Below are 18597 nucleotides of genomic sequence, written 5' to 3' on the forward strand. Positions count from 1 at the left end.
TTCGAGAAGCACATTCGAGGCACGGTTGAAGACTTTGCCGGACTTGCTTTTGATGCTTTATGTTGTAATGTTTCACCTCAGGCTTGTGGGGCAGTGTTAGTCATCTTTATAGTGGCACCATTCGTATCTCTCTCCTTGCTTCAAAATGGCAAATGGCTTTTACTCTTCACTACGCATCGACAATTAATGTCAGGGGCTTGGCAGCAAGGCGGCGGCAATACCAGCTTATCCGCCTTTGCATGCAAAACGAGCTGAATCTAATTGCGGTACAAGAAACAGAGGTCGAAAAACGAGAGCAAACTGATCGTGTGGTGTCACCTTTCACAACGATTTATAATGCCTGTGTATGCCCTGCCGTAGGAAAATCTGCTGGCTGTGCTGTACTGATACGCAAAAAGGTTGGCGTTATTGAGGAAATGATTACTGTGCCTAAAACTGGTCGTCTAATTGTCTTCGACTTTCTCAATGACGGGGAAAAAAGGGCGTCTGGTGTGTGTCTATGCCCCCAATAATGTCAATGAGAGATGCATTTTCTTTGGAGATATTAAGCAGAGTATCTGCCTTGTGAAAGGCATGTTATTCTGCTGGGAGACTTTAACTGCGTTTGCTTTGCTGATGATAGAACTAAATTGGAATACGTACGGGATCGAAGAGCCGACTTGCTTAGCTCCTTGGTGGTTGACTATAACATGAAGAATTAGGGCACACGATAACAAGCGGCGGGCGACCACTCAGCGACAACACTGGCGCCCAAAGGCCATCCGTGCGATATCTTGACAGGATATGCTGATATCCCTGGCTGATCCCGAAATCAACTGGGGACATCCCCTACATATCACTTTGGCCAGGGTTTTTGTATCCTACGGAGATCCGTGATATGTCCTTCGCGATCTACAAGGGACTAGATAGTTATGTGAAGGCCATGATTCATTTTGCTCTTTTACATGTATTTCGAAGTGATAAAATAGCACACGGCAGAGCAAAAATGGACAAGATTCTTACGAAAATAAACTTTATTGGAAATTTCTGAAAATCGCATCTGCAGGCAGCCCTCTGCCATACGACCAGCGTGTTTAAAAATGTAAAGGCCGAAAAAAATTTGGCACACTTCTATAGAACTTGGATACGCAACACTTCTCTATCAACACTTTGGTTACAGAGCAAACAATGAAGACTACGAAGACAACGCTCGGCAGTGTGCGTCCTGTGCTTTCTTGCCAGTCATTGTTAGCGCTGGAACGTACATTTTGTCGCTGACCGGGGACGAACACAGTCCATGCGTTGATGAGCACCTACACCCTGGGAAGTTTCGGCACTCCCCAGGGCTCTGTACTTTCGTCATTCTTCTTTAATCTGGCTATGCTGCCCACACCAACTTCCCTTCGTTCCATCCCCTCCCTCAATTTCTCTCTCTACGCCGATGACATTGCCCTCTGGGTATCCGGATGCTGTGATGGTCGCATCGAAGATACCCTCCAAACAGCTACAAGCATCGTAGTAGAGCAGGCTGCCGCCATCCTGCCGGTGTCCTGGAGACCGAAGCTAACCAGCGCAGGAGTCTTCTGCTGGAGTCGTGGTACATACAACAGACACGAAGGAATGTTAATCGCTCCCTGGGGAAACTTCCTTCGTCTTACATCCATGGTTTGCGGCCATTGACCCGGAGGTATTCAACACGAGGGCTTAAAAAGCCAAGCTGCGCCTCGCCCGAAGTCACACCGTGAAGAAGGGACCGAGCCAGTCCCGAAACATCGTGTTTTCAAAAATTAACTTGGTTGGCGTCAGTCATATTTCTATTAAATTACCTATTGATGTATTCATTGTCGCGCTCCTGCTTTTGCTGCCCCGAACTACATTCCAAGACGACGCGGAAACATCCGAAGACGCTGACACCCAACGCATGTGCGAGGAAAAGGCGGGAAATGCTTCGAAGGATGCAAACAATAACGCCGTGAACAACACACAGAGACAAAACGGTAGCATAAGGTACGGTAACAACGGCCATTGCAACGGCACACAAAGCAGTGTGTGCCGCCGTAGATACATACAATACACACACACGCCAGTATGTAAGCGAAATTTTCTTATCCAGGAGTAAAGTTATAACCAAATAATGACGTTGTTTTAACTAGTTTTCGAAAAAGTCGGAATGGAGTTTTAGGTTTAATTATTTTCAACCAATGGCAAGCATTAACAACCGAACCACGGAAATTTTGAAACCGTGGAGCGTCTACCCGGGTCATAGCTTGGGACTTGCAGTGAACGTAGCGACTCATCCTGGGCACACTTTTCAGTAAATTGGTCATGAAGGTTGTGTGATCGGGCCCAAAAGCACGTACTAAGGCCACGTGCACTCTTTTGTTTACATCTGAGATGGCGATCATCGTTTTATAGCTTTTTCAGAAGAGCATGATATAGTAATGGGTAACTTGAAAATGGAAGATATATATATATATATATATATATATATATATATATATATATATATATATATATATATATATATATATATAGCAACTGCACAGCTGCCACATTCCTCCATAAAGTCAGCAATAAAATTCTAATAAGGAAGGGCGTCAGGCAGGGTGACACGATCTCGCCAATGTTCACCGTCTGTTTACATGAGGTATTCCGTGGCCTGAATTGCGAACAGTTGGGGATAAGAGTTAATGGAGAATACCTAAATAATCTACGATTCGCTGATGACATTGCTTTGCTGAGTCACTCAGGAAGTGAACTGCAAATTATGATCAATGAGTTAGACAGGGAGAGCAGAATGGTGGGCCTAAAAATGAACGTGCAGAAAACCAAAGTAATGTTCAACAGTCTAGCAAGGGAACAGCAGTTCACAATTAGCAGTGAGGGGCTGGAAGTGGTAAAGGTCTACTTAGGGCAGGTAGTGACAGCTGATCCGGATCATGAGAGGGAAGTAACTGGGATGGTAAGAATAGGCTGGAGCGCATATGGCAGGTTCTCTCAGATCATGAAAGGCAGTTTACCAATAACCCTCAAGAAAAAAGTGTACAAAAGCTGTACCTTACCGGTACTCACCTACGGGGTAGAAGCGTGGAGGCTAACGAAAAGGGTTCAGCTCAAGTTAAGGACAACGCAGCGAGCCATGGAAAGAAAAATGATAGGTGTAACATTAAGAGACCGGAAGCGGGCAGAGTGGGTGAGGGAACAAACGCGTGTAAATGACATCATAGTCGAAATCAAGAGGAAGAAATGGGCTTGGGCAGGGCATGTAATGCGAAGGCAAGAGAACAGCTGGTCCTTAAGGGTAACGGAGTGGATTCCTAAAGAAGGCAAGCGTACCAGGGTGCGGCAGAAGGTTAGGTGGGGGTGAGATTAAGTAATAAGTTTGCAGACATAGTGTGGGCGCAGCTGTCAAAGGACAGGGTTATTTGAGATATATGTGAGAGGCCTTTGCCCTGCAGTGGGTGTAGTCAGGCTGATGATGAACTTGAAATTTTATCATTTTTAGCTATAAAAGATACTTTAGAAGCAGATAACACGCCTATAATTGCGGAGGTACAAGAAAAATATATGACGTGTAATGGCCCGTAATAAGAACAAACGGGATATCCGCCGGATAACCTATCGGACATCTAGACCAAAGACATCCTTAGGTAATCCCTCGGAAGTTCTAGTAGGGACAAGGATATGCGGCTATTATTCGGATATCCGCGGGGCTTTTGTTTTCACTGGGACAGTTCACTCACACTCAGCAAGGTAGTCAAGGAATGTTTTACAGAGTTAACGTGCCTTTAGCTCTGATTCCACACTGCAATAGCTACAGTGTTATACCTGTTTCATTCTCCGATAACAGCCTTGTTAGTTTCACCAATGGCAATAAGCAAAAGAAGCCACGATTTAACTGGCACCTGTGGAAGTTGAACGCTAAACTGCTCGATGATGAACATTTTGTTAAAGAAGTTGAAGCAAAAATAGCACGGCTAGTGAATGATGAGCCTGAAAATTATTCGGTTGCCTGAGAAGAATTTAAAAATGAAGTTAAAATGGCAGCGATTGAACGAGCAAGCATCAAGCGTCGGAATGAAATGAAGAAAGAAAACGATCTGCAGAACCAGCTAGAATACTTGTTAAGCACAGTGAGTTTGGAGTCTGAAAAAGTGGCAGGCGAAATAAGAATAACGGAAAGTGAACTTGAGGTGATAGATAATGAGATATATAGGGCAGCTATTATTCGTGCACGAGGCGAACGATTATGGCTTGGGGAGGCAGCACCGCATAAACGCTCTCTTACTGACGAGAAAAGGTATGCATCAAAAACTGAAATCAAACAGATCCGCTATAACAACGAGGTGACGGGTGAGCAGAAACAGAACAAGCGGTCGTGGAATTTTATCGCGAGTTGTTTAGTAACGTTACCTATATCAGTGACATTTTCATGACAGAATTCATGACTGGTATGCCTAAGATAGAAGATGACGCCAGAGACAGCCTCGAGGAAGAGATAAGTGTTCGCGAAATCGAGGTCGCTATAGGGGACCGCAGCTTCGCAGGGGAGCGCTGCAGGCGCTAGTGTTCCTGTATATGCTCTCGCAGGGAGCAGAGCTGCGCGTCTGTTTTCCCTCGCCGCTCCGAACGCCATTCGCCGAGAGGCGCGGTCACATGATTTTCGTGACGTCAGGTGTTCAACTTTCCGCATGGAAGCCGACTTCACAGGCTCAGTGCCGAACGACCCCTCGGCAGCTCGACACCTCACGTGAGCCCACGCTATGGGCTACATTTCACACATTTCCTGTGCACGCCTGTGGCGTCGTTTGGAGTTCTGCTGTGGCAGTGAGCCATGCAGTTGTCAGCTATGACTGCGTGTAGTGCGCCAAACTGCAGCAACTGCACTGGTAACGGCAAAGCTTTTTACGAAGTCCCATTCGGAAGTTCGGCGGCTGAAGTATGTCGGCGATTGAAGGGGCTTTTGAGAATGGGCCACGTTAAGCGCGACGAAATATAACTTAATAACATAGATGAAAAGATAACGTTTTTTAATAAAAATTAGGTAAGTTAATAATATCAACGAGATAGAGTTTTTTCAAGGTCCTTTAACAATTCGTCATTTCACTCCATTTTGCAAAGGGGTACATTTTGTAAAATGTTTCACGCAAGCAATTGAGTTTGAAATTTTTTCTTTAGGTCAGACTAGCCTGTTCAACGCATTGGTGTTGCTTTAGTCTGCTTGCCTGTAACAAGCTGCAGAATAATTTTAATGTAGTTCTAGGGAGATGCGTTTTCTTATTTTCGTGCATAAATCTCACAGAACACGCGGCGGTGCTAGTTGTGAAAAAAGTAATGCATCGCAATACTCTTTTTTTTTTTAAAGACGCGCACAGAGGAAGACACGACGGGACAGACGCTGTACCATCCGGAACGGGACTGCTTGTTCATCTGAAATTATTTGTTCCAGAAAAAAAAAAAAACTCGTAGGCCATTTCTAGTATTTTTCGTCAATTTGTCAAGACTACAATTTGCGGTTAACCTTTGGCGATTTTTTTTTCATGCTGTATGCACACCCTCGGCAAATAACAGATTAGTTTTGGCGTTGCGTTTAAAAAATTGCGATCGAGTGCAATTTGTATGCAAATAAAAAAACAAGCTCAAGCGCTCTACACAGCGACCCCATGAACGCCGCCCCTGTACGGACGAGCGTTGGCTTTCCCGCACTATTTGGAACATGGCGGACCTTCGCGCAACTCTGCTCCCTGCGGGAGTATATACAGGAACACTAGCAGGCGCCAGTGAAAAGCGCCCCCTCCGGCCGACTCCTCAAAATTGACAGGGCAGACCTGTCACCCATCCCATTGAGTAGCTGCGCGAGTAGCGCGCTTTCTTTTGAAAAAGGTCAGTTCTGCACGCGCTCTGCATGCGTTGGCCTGCCCACAAATGTGTTTGTGCAGTCGCGTGTTTTTTCCCTCGTGCTTGAATGCTGACGAGCTTCAGAGGATTAGAAAATTTCAAGGTGCGATAGAAAAAAATGCGAACAGCGCGGCGCCGACGCGCTGCGCAGTTTGAATTTATCTTCAGTGCGCTTGAACCTGGGTGGTAACAAAAGATGCTAGAGTGGTACATTATTGTATCGTGGATGTCTCTAGAGCATTTGTGTAGCGAGTCATGTATAATCGTGACGGAAATAAATTGCAACAGCTGAGGGCGTAGGCGCCTCGCTGTTCGCATTTCTTTCTATCGCGACAGTATGCTTTGAGATGTAGGTTCAACGGAATATTGAATTTTTTTTCGCAGTGCTAACTTGAAAAAAGGAGAACTGCTAGTGGATCAGGTCCACTCCGTGGAGCAGATAGTTGTCGAAAACGCCGTTACCGTAACGGCAAAGTGTGTCGCAAGTAAATGACAAGATCATTTAAGATGTAGAATTCGAGGTAAATACCTTTTTTTTTTGGTGTGGTCAATTTCGCAAAATACTTCATTTTGTTGGGTGGCTGAGCAGTTCGGTGCACGCAACTCAGTTGGCGAAATAGTTGGCATTTCGTTACGGTCTTCTCTGCATAACAATTAAAATTATTTTTTATCTGAACATAAAATGGAGTGCCCATAAAGCGATACGCGAGGCTCAAGAGAAAAACGAAAACACGCACGAAATGCGCCAACTAGCTGCTCGCTTATGGCTAACAGAAAAATGCTATAGTTTTCTTAATCATTACCACTGAGATAAACGGTTGGTATATTTATTTTAATGCGATCACAGCGCACGCGCATCCCCAAAACAATGTACCGTAAAAAGTGCGCATAATTTGCGCACTTTTTATTCAGAAATTAGGGCTCGAAGAAGGGGGTGCGCAAATTACGCGGGGATTTCGCGAGCGCGACTTAAAAAACTCCACGAAGGTCATAACGCACAATATAGGTATAGTGTATGTTGCTGCGTATACCTCAGCACCCGGACCCGCACCCCACGCTGGCCGCCCCCCGAAAAAATGTTCACTCTAAATGAAAAGCCGCAAGCGGACTCAGTACAGCGCTGCTTCTCTCGATCACCATCTCCGCGTCGCTACAGTTCCCCGGGACGAGGCCAGTCTCGGAGTCCCCGTAGGGGAAACTAGATGCAGCAGCCTCTGTAGGTGCGGCTGCTCAACGACAAAATGTGCAAGATCCTCCATCGCCGCAAGACAGTTCACACGCAACGCCGAATTCTGTAGCCGTACCGAGGACTCATCGGCCAAAGTGCCTCAAAACAAGCCGATGTTCTCACGTATCCCTCCGTGGCCGCGACGCCTCTCCTCGATTCCAGACTCCTTCGACGCACCGCAGCCGAGACCGAATGCCTCGACATCCCCAAAATAAGACGCTAGCAACAGCCGACTTTAGAGATTTCGGTCGACGGCGTCGATGTAACCGCGCTGGTGGATACTGGCGCCGATTATTCTGTGCTCAGTGGAAAATTCGCTGTGGCACTAAAAAAGGTCACAACCGCTTGGGGCGGCCCACAGATGCGTACTGCACGGGGCCATTTGATCGCACCAACGGGCACGTGCACGTCGCGGGTAACCGTGCAAGGCCAAACATTCCTGGCAACATTCGTAGTGCTAGCCGAGTGCTCCCGTGACGTCATACTCGGCATGGACTTTCTGACTGAAAACGATGTCGTGATTGATCTGCAATCGCAGTCCGTCAAGTTCTCGACCGAGAAGGCCATATCCGACGATAGTGTTCTCGCAGCGGCGCTGCACATTCTAGACGAACACGTGACCGCGCCTCCACGTTCCAGTGTAATGTTAACCATCGGCTAAAAGAACATACGGCAAATTGAGGGTATCGTGGAAAGCAAGCAGGTGTTGCTTCTGGACAGAGGACTTTCCGCCGCCAGGGCGGTTGTCTGCCTCGAAGATAGCAAGGTTAGCGTTCTTCTCACAAATTTCGGCAACTAACACCAACACCTTAACAAGGGGACGACTGTGGCGTATATTGACACCCTTAGTGAAACTAGGTGTGTGCACAGTTTAATGACTGCTTCAACGACTGAGCCTGATGGACCTGCTGGTGTTCAGTACGACATTAACCCAACACCTGCCTCTCGAGCAGCGAGACAAAGTGCGGGAACTGCTCAATCGCTACCGTGGTGCCTTCGCGTCGTTGCCACGCGTCGGGCGGACGCATCTTGCGAAACATCGCATAATTACTGATGAAAACGTTCCACCACTTCGGCAGTCACCTTATCGAGTGTCCACTAATGAACGTGAGGCTATCAGCACATATGAGTGAAAGAAATGCTCACCAACGACGTTATTCGACCTTCTAGGAGCACGTGGGCGGCACCTGCCGTGCTTGTGAAAAAGGACGGCACCTTACGATTCTGTGTTGACTACCGTCGGTTAAACAACATCACTAAAAAGGATGTATACCCGCTACCCAGAAATGACGACGCCTTGGGTCGCTTATGCAACACCAGATATTTCTCCTCCATGGACCTGAAGTCTGGATATTGGCAAATTCAGGTAGACGAGAGGGACCGTAAAAAAAACGGCATTCATCACTCCAGACGGCCTGTGCGAGTTCAAGGTGATGCCATTTAGTCTTTGTTCGGCACCCTCGACATTCCAAAGGCTCATGGATACCGTTCTTGCGGATTTGAAGTGGCAAACTTGTCTGTTGTACCTGGAAGACGTCATCGTCTTTGCCCCGTCTTTCGAGGAGCACCTGCGTCGCCTCGAGGAGGTATGGCAGGCCATATAACGTCATCAGGCCTTACTCTAAAAGCCGAAAAATGCCATTTTGCATACGAAGAGTTAGTTTTAAGCCATGTCGTGAACCAAGAAGGAGTCCTTAAGGATCCCGAGAAAACATCCCCCATTGCCAATTTTCCGCAGCCGCGTGACCAGAAGGAAGTTCGTCGATTCGTCGGACTATGCGCGTATTACCGCCGCTTCGTGGAGAATTTCTCTAAAATTGCCTCTCCCCTTACCGATCTGACAAAGGCGTATGTACCGTTCAAGTGGGAACCGCCACAGCAGATGGCGAATCAAGAGCTTCAACGCCGCCTGCAGACACCATCCGTGCTGGCGCACTTTTATGAACTTGCAGACACCAGGGTCCACACCGATGCAAGCAACGTTGGTTTCGGCGCTGTCCTAGTTCAAGTTCGGCGGGACCAACCACGTGTCATCGCCTATGCGAGCCGCGTACTATCGAAAACAGAAGCCAATTACTCTGCGTCTGAAAAAGAATGCCTCGCCATCGTGTGGGCAGTTTCGAATTTCAGACCATACCTTTATGGCCGCTTTTTCAAAGTAGTGACCGATCATCACGTACTATGCTGGCTGACCAACCTCAAGGATCCCTCCGGGCGCCTCGCACGATGGAGCCTTCGACTCCAAGAGTTCGATATCACCGTCATTTACAAATCCGGTCACACACACGCAGACGCCGACTGCTTATCTCTTTCTCCCGTGCAAGCAGCTCCGGACGACGCTGCTGACGACGATGAAGTCTTCTTGAAAGAAATACATACCAACGATTTCGCCGAGCATCAACGCGCCGACCCCGACCTGCGCGACGTCATTCGTTATCTTGAAAGTGCCAACAGAAGAGTTCCTAAAGCCTTCAGGCGCGCTTTGTCGTCTCTCTGCATGCGAAACGGTGTTCTCATCAAGAAGAATTTCACTGCGAACAGTAGGCAATACTTACTGGTCGTCCCTGTGAACCTACGCGACGAAATTCTTCACACCTGCCATGACGAACAAGCCTCCGGCCATCGTGGTGTTACTAGAACACAAGCCAGAATACAAGACAAGTACTACTGACCTCGCCTGGGTCCTGACGTTGCCCATTACGTCCGGACTTGCCGAGATTGCCAGCGCCGCAAAGTTCCGCCCGTGAAGCCAGCCAGATTCCTCAAGCTCATTGAGCCGCCTTCGCAAGCGTTTCAACAAGTCGGAATGGACTTGCTCGGATCCTTTCCTACATCAGGCTCCGGAAAAGGTGGATAATAGTAGCCGCTGATTATTTCACACGTTATGCGGAGGCAGCATATCTTCAAAGTAACGCCGCAATCGAAGTAGCCCAGTTCTTTGTTCATCAAATCGTCTTATACGTCATGGTGCGCCACAAGTTTTGATTACGGACAGAGGGGCTGCCTTTTCCTCTGAGCTCCTGCACCATATCCTAATTTTCTGTCACACCAGTCACCGTAGGACGACTTCTTATGATCCCCAAACTTACGGACGGACGAAACGTCTCAACAAGACGCTTGTATAGACATGCTTTCAATGTACGTGGAAGTGGAACATAAAATCTGGGACGACGTCCTACCCTACGTCACGTTCGCGTACAATACAGCCGTACAGGAAACAACCAACATGACACCATTTGACCTAGTTTATGGACGTCATGTGACGACAACACTAGATGCCATGCTGTCTCATGTCGACGATCATCCAAATGACGACGTTGCCTCCTTCTTACAACGCGCCGAAGCTGCCCGCCAGAGTCGAACGGGTTAGAATTCAAGACCAACAGGGCAAGGGCGCGCAACGCTACAACCTATGGAAGCGGCATGTGGAATACTACCCAGGTGACCTTGTCTGGCTTTAGTCTCCTATACGACGACGCGGACAGAGTGAAAAGCTCTTGCGCCGCTATTTCGGTCCTTACCGAATTGGGCGGCGCCTTGGAGCCCTGAATTATGAGGTTGTCCTTCATGAGACTTCAACAGTCTCGACGCCAACACCGACCCGAAATGGTTCACGTGGTTCGCCTGAAGCCCTAGCATGCAAAGACACCCTCACTCTTCTCGAGACCCCCTGCTTTCGTTTCGCTCGTGCAGACGAACGCGCCTATCAGGAAGAGAAAGAATTGTTGTGGAAGCGCTCGTCCAGGGCTACGCTGCTGCTGACTCTCGGCCGCTTAGCGCCAACTTGACAATATGTTACATCGCGGGATCAATGAGGCGTATAAAAGAAGTCAGGTGCCACCGTACTTCCGAGAGCTGCCCAAAGCGTTTCGATTTCGAAGACGGATGATTGTGACAAGCTGCTGTCAGTAGGTTCATGCAGGCCTATCAGCCTTACGAACATCGATTACAAAGTGTTTATAAAAGTGCTACTAAAGAGGATGCAAACTGTGATTAAGCACTTAGTTGGGCCGCATCAAACATGCGACATCAAAGGTCGAACAATCTTTACGAACAATCACGTCGCCAGAAATGTGTTAGAATGCTGCGACGACATGGACGGCCAAGCTGCCATGTTGCACCTCGATTTGGCGAAAGCTTGCGACAGGGTGTCACACGAGGTTCTTTTCTGCATATTGAAGCATGCACTTGTTTTCAGCACAATATTAGAGGGTCTAATGATGGTCTACCGAGATTGCTCTACCCAACTCATAATAAATAAGTAACTAATAGAAAGGGTGCCAGTGCAATCTTCATAAGACAATGAAGTCTGTTGTCCCCCCTCTTGTTTGATATATATGTCGAACCTTTTGTTTAGTCGTAATTCATCAAACAGCAATTCGAGGTTTCAAAATGTACTCTACTGAGGTAAAACTATTAGTGTATGCTGATGACATAGCCGTATTCTGACAAGGTCGCGAGAGTGCGTTAGAAGTTGTCAACCTTGCTAAGGCTTTCTGTAAGCTCACGGGCTCAGAGATAAAGTTGAAAAAAAAGTGCTGCTATATGGCACGGTAATCGGGACATCAAGCCTGAAAGGTTTACTTGTACGACATGGACAGGCACACCTGCGACGTATCTTGGTGTACCATTCGAGCACTATCAGGAACCCGCAAGATAGTTTTTGCGTACAGTCATGCAAGTTCGACTTGCGAAAGCGCTCCCTGAATTTACTGTGCCTATACGAGCGATGTAAGATGTCGCCGTGAGACTGGCTACTTTCAAGAAATTGTTTCCTTCCGCATGTTGAATGCAAGGTTTTCATTGGATTACCTCTGCTTTGTTACAAAGAAAAAATTGTATGCTGACTTAATTGAAAACCTACTGCCGACTCCATTGAACAGGTGTGTTTACTGTGGGGGCCCAGGAAAGGACGTTTTAAAACGGCTTAAAATATTCCCGTTAAGACCTTCCGTCAAATCCTTTTTCTTTAAGTTGTACACGAACACATTACCCGTAAAAGCATGGCTAGATCAGAAAGGAATATTCGCACCCGGAAAAATTAGCTGCTTACTGTGAAAAAACCGGAAACGATTGAACACGTATTTATTGACTGCTGGGACCCTATCTTCAATTGGGACATAGTGCAATGAGCTCTAAAGAAACAACTACCAATAACGCCATAGGGATCCGGTTTCTCCCAGTCAGGTGTGATGAAGGCATTCCCTTCGATGTGTTTATGCTACTGGGTCTCCACACTTTGTGGCAAACGAGAATGGCAGGCCGCCATGCAGATACTAATGTTTAGTCTGTACGAGACAATTTCTTTCAGAATATGGCTTACATGAGAGAAGTCTGTCAGGCATTAATGTGGATTAATATGGATTAATGTATTTGATGAATCGGTGTGCCTGAATAAATTTTAACTTTAATCTGCCAACTGAAGTCAGGTTGATGTGTTTTATGTGTATTGATTGTCATGATACCTGATAATAAAGAAAAAAATTACTGGTTTGTGCGTGGCCCCGTCGCCAAACGGATAAGGCATCGGTCTTTTAAACCAGGGAGGGATTGCGGTTTCGAGTTCCGCCGAAGGGGGGGTGCAGGCAATGCTTTCCCTATTTGCTTTTTTTTATCGCCACTCCAGTCACCCAAGCAAGCAACGCGGTTTTGTATTGTCGATTATAAATAACAAATTGATTAAGAGGAAAGGAAAGACACGAAAATACCCAACTCTAGAATTGGCCGCACGATCCTTCAGGGACGGTAGCTGCAACATATGGGGCCGGAACATGGGAGCGAAACTACTTGCACGTGCTGGTTTCGTGCGTGCCCTCGTGGCTTAACGGATAAGGCTTAACGGGGATTGCGGGTTCGAATCCCGCCGAGGTTGGGGTGCAAGCAATGCTTTCTTCATTTCTTTTTTGTTTAGGCGGCATCGGCTTGAAGAAGAGGGGTTTACAAACACGTTCTTGTCTCGTATGCCAAAGCTTGGAGACGAAGTAAAACGAGGGCTGGAGGTACAAATCAGCGTAAGCGAAGTCGGAAGAGCATTCGAAGAGCTCAGTACCAGAAAATCTTCTGGTCCAGACGGCTCAGGCAATGATTTTTATTGGAGTTTCAAAGCCGAACTCACCCAAGCTCTCCATTGCGTTTTCTCCGAAATTTATGAAACAAATAAGGTGTCACCGTAATTTAAAACACCACACGTGGTTTTAGTACCCAAGAGTGAGGACCAGGCTAAACTGCTGTCCGTTGGGGCTTATCGGCCGATAAGCCTCACCAACGTAGCCTATGAAGTGTTTATGGAGATTCTTGCCAATAGACTGCAAAAATGTTATAAAGGATCTTGTAGGGCCGCACCAAACGTGCGGTATTAAAGGTCGCATGCACCATTGGAACAAATGCGCACATTGCTAGAACTGTTCTTGAATGTTGCGATGCCTTCGTGGGTCGAATTGCCATGATGCAGCTTGAACTTGCGAAGGCCTTCGATCGCGTGTCACACGAAATTCTTTTCTCCATTCTAGAATATGCTAACGTCGGCTCTCTGATATTACAAGGTGTACAGATGGTGTACGAAAACTGTGTTACGTGTATTATAGTGAACAAACAGCTTACAGAACGTGTGCCTGTCTGTTCCTCAGTCCGGCAGGGTTGCCCGCTCTCGCCTCTGCTCTTTGCGATCTGTCTTGAGCCTTTTTTTTTATCGCTGTTACACAATGACGGGATCTGCGGGAAGTGCTTGCTTACGCTGATGATATTGCTGTTTTTTGCGAGGACCAAGAAAGCGTTAAAGAAGTTGTCAAAGTTGCGGGGGGATATTGCAACAAGACCGGGTGCGAAATTAACTGGGATAAGTGCATTGCATTTTGGCACGGTGATTGGGACAGCACACCTGCAATGTTTGCTAACATGTAGTGGACGACCTCCCGTGCGAAGCACTTGGGGGTACCTTTAAGCGCTATAAGAACAGTACAGAGTGTTGGGCTGAGATAATGCAGAGTGCAAGGAAAGAAGCGGATGGATGGAAAGGACGTGAACGTTCTGTTTTCACGCGCGCAAGTGTGTGCAATGTGTTTTAATAGCCAGAATTTGGCATTTGTTGCAGTTCTTGCTCATCACCCGAGCAAACGTGCAGAATCTGCATAGAGTGTTTTCTGCTTTTATTTGGAGCTCAATTTGGGAGCGAACGAGTCGAGCTAATCTGTTATCTGTTTCTTTCGGTCAAAAGGGGTGGCCTTGGAATTTCCAATTTGTTTCTGAAGCAAGTTGTCTCAAGATATTTGTTTCTACGTGATCAAACCAACCCTTGTTGCGCACAATGTTGCAGGTGCTCTTAGGCAATGTGTTACCGGAATTTGTTGTCCAATTTGCCGACCACGAATCGTGCTGAAAAAGGTTTTTTACGTGAAGTTGTGGCTGCCTTTTGCATTTTGAGCGCTCATTTTTCGACAAAATGTATGAGTGCTGTACCCAGGAAAAAAATTGTACAATGATTTGCTAGATACCTTTATGCCTGCACCTCTATACCGATCCTTTGACTGCGTAGGCCCAGGCAAAGATGTGCGAAACCGAGTTAAGAAGATGCCGGCAAGACCAACCGTCAAATCCTTTTCTTTAAACTTCATTATGATATCCTCCCGGTGAAAACATGGCTAAACGATAAAGGCATTTTCGTGCCATGGCGCGTCGACACCATACTTTGCAAAAAAACCCGAGACCATCTAACATGCGTTTATCGACTGCTGGGACCCGGTTTTCCACTGGGATATCTTGCAAACAACTTTAAAAAATACTACCTGTTACTTCTTATTTCATCCGGTTTCTGCTTATAGAAAGTTACGAAGTTTCATACGACATGCTTATCCTACTGGGCCTCCACAGCATCTGGAAAACGAGGATGGCAGTTAGGCACGCAGACGTAAATGTGCGACCAGTCACGGAAAACTTTATAGAAAGTGTAGCTATTCTGAGAGGTGTTTTCAGCAGTCAACCTCAGCCAGCAGACTGAGTGGCAGATATGGACAAATTGATCGACGTGAAAATGTTTTAATCCATCGCATCAGCCAAAGTTTGGCTAGCGATATTTATTCCTGTGTGTGTACTGTTCATCGGAAATAAAGAAAAAAAAAGCCCTCTTGACCCAACGGTTAAGGCATCGGGCTCTTATACTGGGGATTGCGGGTTGGAGTCCCGCCGAGGGTAGATTGCAGACAGTGCTTTAGCTGTTTTTTTATGTTGCTCGGGTCACGCAAAGAACGCAAAACTGCTTGTACTGCGGATACCAAACACAAGCAAAGGCTGCAGGGCCGTGAAGTGGCGCTAGTTGCAACATATTTGGCTCCAAGTTTTGCCGCCACCAGGAGTGTTGACTGCTGCTACTGGAAGTAAGTAAAAGCTTATTCATTCACTGATCTCACTTCGCCTCCGCCTACTGACAGAACTACTGTTTCGTGCACGTTTGTCGCAAACCCTCAGTATGGTGGTTGCACATACAGCGATGGTCCTGATATTATCGAGACTTTCTTTGACTATTACCTGAAGCTGTTTGGTGGTTGTGCGGGGACAAATGTGACATCAGATTACAGTCACTTATTCGACGCCTTGCCCCGACTTGACGATGAACAGCGTGCTGTAGTGGAGGGGCCTATCAATTTGGACGAAATTAAATCTGCCATTTCTGACCTGACGGCTCAGAAATCTAGGCCAGATGACATTACTAGCGAGTTCTATAAAACATTTTCCACTTGCCTAGCGCCTGCCTTGATGGAGGTTTTCCAGGCTTCTTACGATGTTGTTTTTTTGCCCCCCCACTTTCTATTCTGGGCACACTATATATTAATTCCAAGAAGCACAAATTCAAATCGGTTGAAAACAGTTGAAGGATATCGGCCAATTTCCCTCTGTAATGTAGATTACAAACTTTTTGCAAAGGTTCTTTGCAGTCGTCTGCAGCTAGTTGTCGCTCACTTAATAGGCACGCATCAGGTTTGCGGTATCAGAGGCCGCAGCATCCAAACCCATATTCGCCGCCGCGGTGGCTGAGTGGTTATGGCGCTCGGCTGCTAGCCCGAAAGACGGGTTCGATCCCGGCCGCGGCGGTCGAATTTCGATGGAGGCGAAATTCTAGAGGCCCGTGTACTGTGCGATGTCAGTGCACGTTAAAAGAACCCCAGGTGGTTGAAATTTCCGGAGCCCTTCACTACGGCGTCCCTCATAGCCTGAGTCCTTTTGTGACGTTAAACACCCATAAATCAAATAAATCAAACCCATACTCATATTGCACGTTCAGTAATGGAGACAGTATCAGACGAGATCGGGCAAGTAGCTCTAATTCAGATTGACCTTGCCAAGGCCTTTGATAAAGTTCGTCACGATTTCTTGTTTGCGGCCTTAGAGCATGCAAATATTGAAGATGTTTTGCATAGGGGCATAAGACTGTGCTATAAGGAGTCGTATACAAGGCTAATTATTAACCAAGAGCTAACCAAACCTATTCTATTGAAATTATCTGTTTGCCAAGGCTGTCCCTTATCGCCTTTGTTGTTTTCCCTGTATCTTTAACCCATTTGCCTCAGTATTATTGATTGCACATGTATCCGTGGTTTCTCCTTGGCGCAGTGTGAAATTAAGATTGTAGACTATGCAGATGATGTCGCCCTCTTTTGTTCTGACAGAAAGAGGGTGCTCAATTGAGGCATTGCATTTGACTGAAAAGTTTTGCGAGGTATCAGGTGCGGCTCTTAATCTAGATTAATCCAAGGGGTTTTGGTTGAGCCATTGGGGTACAACGCCAGGTCATTATGGTGGCATAAGCTGGGACTGCGGGCCCCTTCACTACCTAGGGGTTCCTCTTCACCAAATTCGCAACAGTGGCGCCTACTGGGATTCACAGATCGTCTCCATGAGACGACAAACCCAGGCTTGGATGGGTAGGGAACTGTTAGTGTTTGCTCGGGCTCAAGTCTGCAACATTTTTTTATTTGCAAAACGTGCCTATGTGTTGCAGGTTCTCCACTGTGCGAGGAAGAAAGTGCAGGTGATGCTCAGCATATTTTCTGCATTCGTATGGCGTTCCCAATGGGAACCCATGCGTCATGATAACCTATTTCTTTCTCTAGAGTCATTGATGCTATATTCTTCTGGGACATTTTACAACGAAGAATTAAGAAGGACATTGACATCACACCCCACAGTATCCGTTTTTTGCCTGTGGAGAAAAACAGTGCTGTGCCATATGATCTATTTATGTTGCTGGGACTATTTAGTCTCTGGAAGAGCCGCATGATGGACCGCCACGCCAAATCACCACGGCCGTCGAAATCTTTGTTTCGTGAACAATGCGCTTTGGTGCGGGGAGTATATGCTGCCCTGCAAGAGCCGCCTAGCTGGCTCCCCTATATGGATGCATGGGTGTGTCTCCCAGACTTTTGATGTTTTGGAAGTAGGGGTCATGCGTAAGCGTTCTTAGACTTTTTTCCGGCACGATTTCCATGCAATAAAGAAAAAAAAGCCCTCGTAGCCTAACGGATAAGGCATCGGTCTCCTAAACCGGGGATTGCGGGTTCGAGTCCCGCCGAGGGTAGGTTGCAGACGCTGCTTTACCTGATTTTTTTTTATGTTGCTCGGGTCACGCAAACAACGCAACATCGCTTGAACTGCGGATACCAAACACAAGCAAAGGCTGCAGGGTCGTGGAGTCGCGCTAGTTGCAACATATTTGGCTCCGGTTATGCCGCTACCAGGAGTGTTGACTTCTGCTACTGGAAGTAAGCAAAAAATTTGCACTCACTGATTTCACTACGCCTACGCGTACTGTCAAAACTACTGTTTCGTGCACGTTTGGCGCAAGCCCTCGTGGCCGAACGGATAAGGCGTGGGCGGGTTCGAGTCGCGCCGAGGGTAGGTTGCAGACGCTGCTTTACCTGATTTTTTTTATGTTGCTCGGGTCACGAAAACAACGCAACATTGCTTGTACTGCGGATACCAGACACAAGCAAAGGCTGCAGGGTCTTGGAGTGGCGCGTCATTCTACTTCTGACCACCGGTGTGAACGGTTGCGGAATCCTGTTCTCCAGCGGAGCGGCTATAGCGGCCCTTTCCAGCCGCGGAAACAGGCTTCAGAACACCGAAGATAGCGAGTATCTTATTATTCTGCCAATTTTGCCCACCGGACGCGTTGTTGTCAACACGCTTTTACAGCGAAGCGGTATACCTCTACCGTCCAAGGAAATTTTCATGTCGTTGTCGTAAGCAAAAAACGCCTGACTAAAAATTGAATGCAAACAGCACATCTCCTTTGAAATCAGGCATACAGCAAACAGCTCAGTACTCGTTTTCAATAAGAAAAACCCCAAAACAAGGATCAAAACCACATGATGGATGATAAAGCGCGTGTGAACAATGGGAACACCGTGAGACGCGTTCCGGTAAACATTAAGTTTGCAGCTGCTTCGAAAGGGGTTGCCGTCATTCGAAGCCTTCGTGGGAAGTGCAAACCGCATAATGCA

At 47.0% G+C, this 18597-nt stretch overlaps 1 non-coding gene across 1 annotated transcript; it reads left to right on the forward strand.

Moving 5' to 3' along the window:
- Positions 1 to 17599: 17599 nt before the first annotated feature.
- Positions 17600 to 17672, forward strand: TRNAR-CCU (transfer RNA arginine (anticodon CCU)). Its single transcript has one exon. It is a non-coding gene; the product is annotated as a tRNA-Arg (tRNA).
- The last annotated feature ends 925 nt before the right edge of the window (positions 17673 to 18597 follow it).

This window comes from Amblyomma americanum, chromosome 1, assembly GCF_052857255.1.
Source record: "Amblyomma americanum isolate KBUSLIRL-KWMA chromosome 1, ASM5285725v1, whole genome shotgun sequence".
Taxonomy (NCBI): domain Eukaryota; kingdom Metazoa; phylum Arthropoda; class Arachnida; order Ixodida; family Ixodidae; genus Amblyomma; species Amblyomma americanum.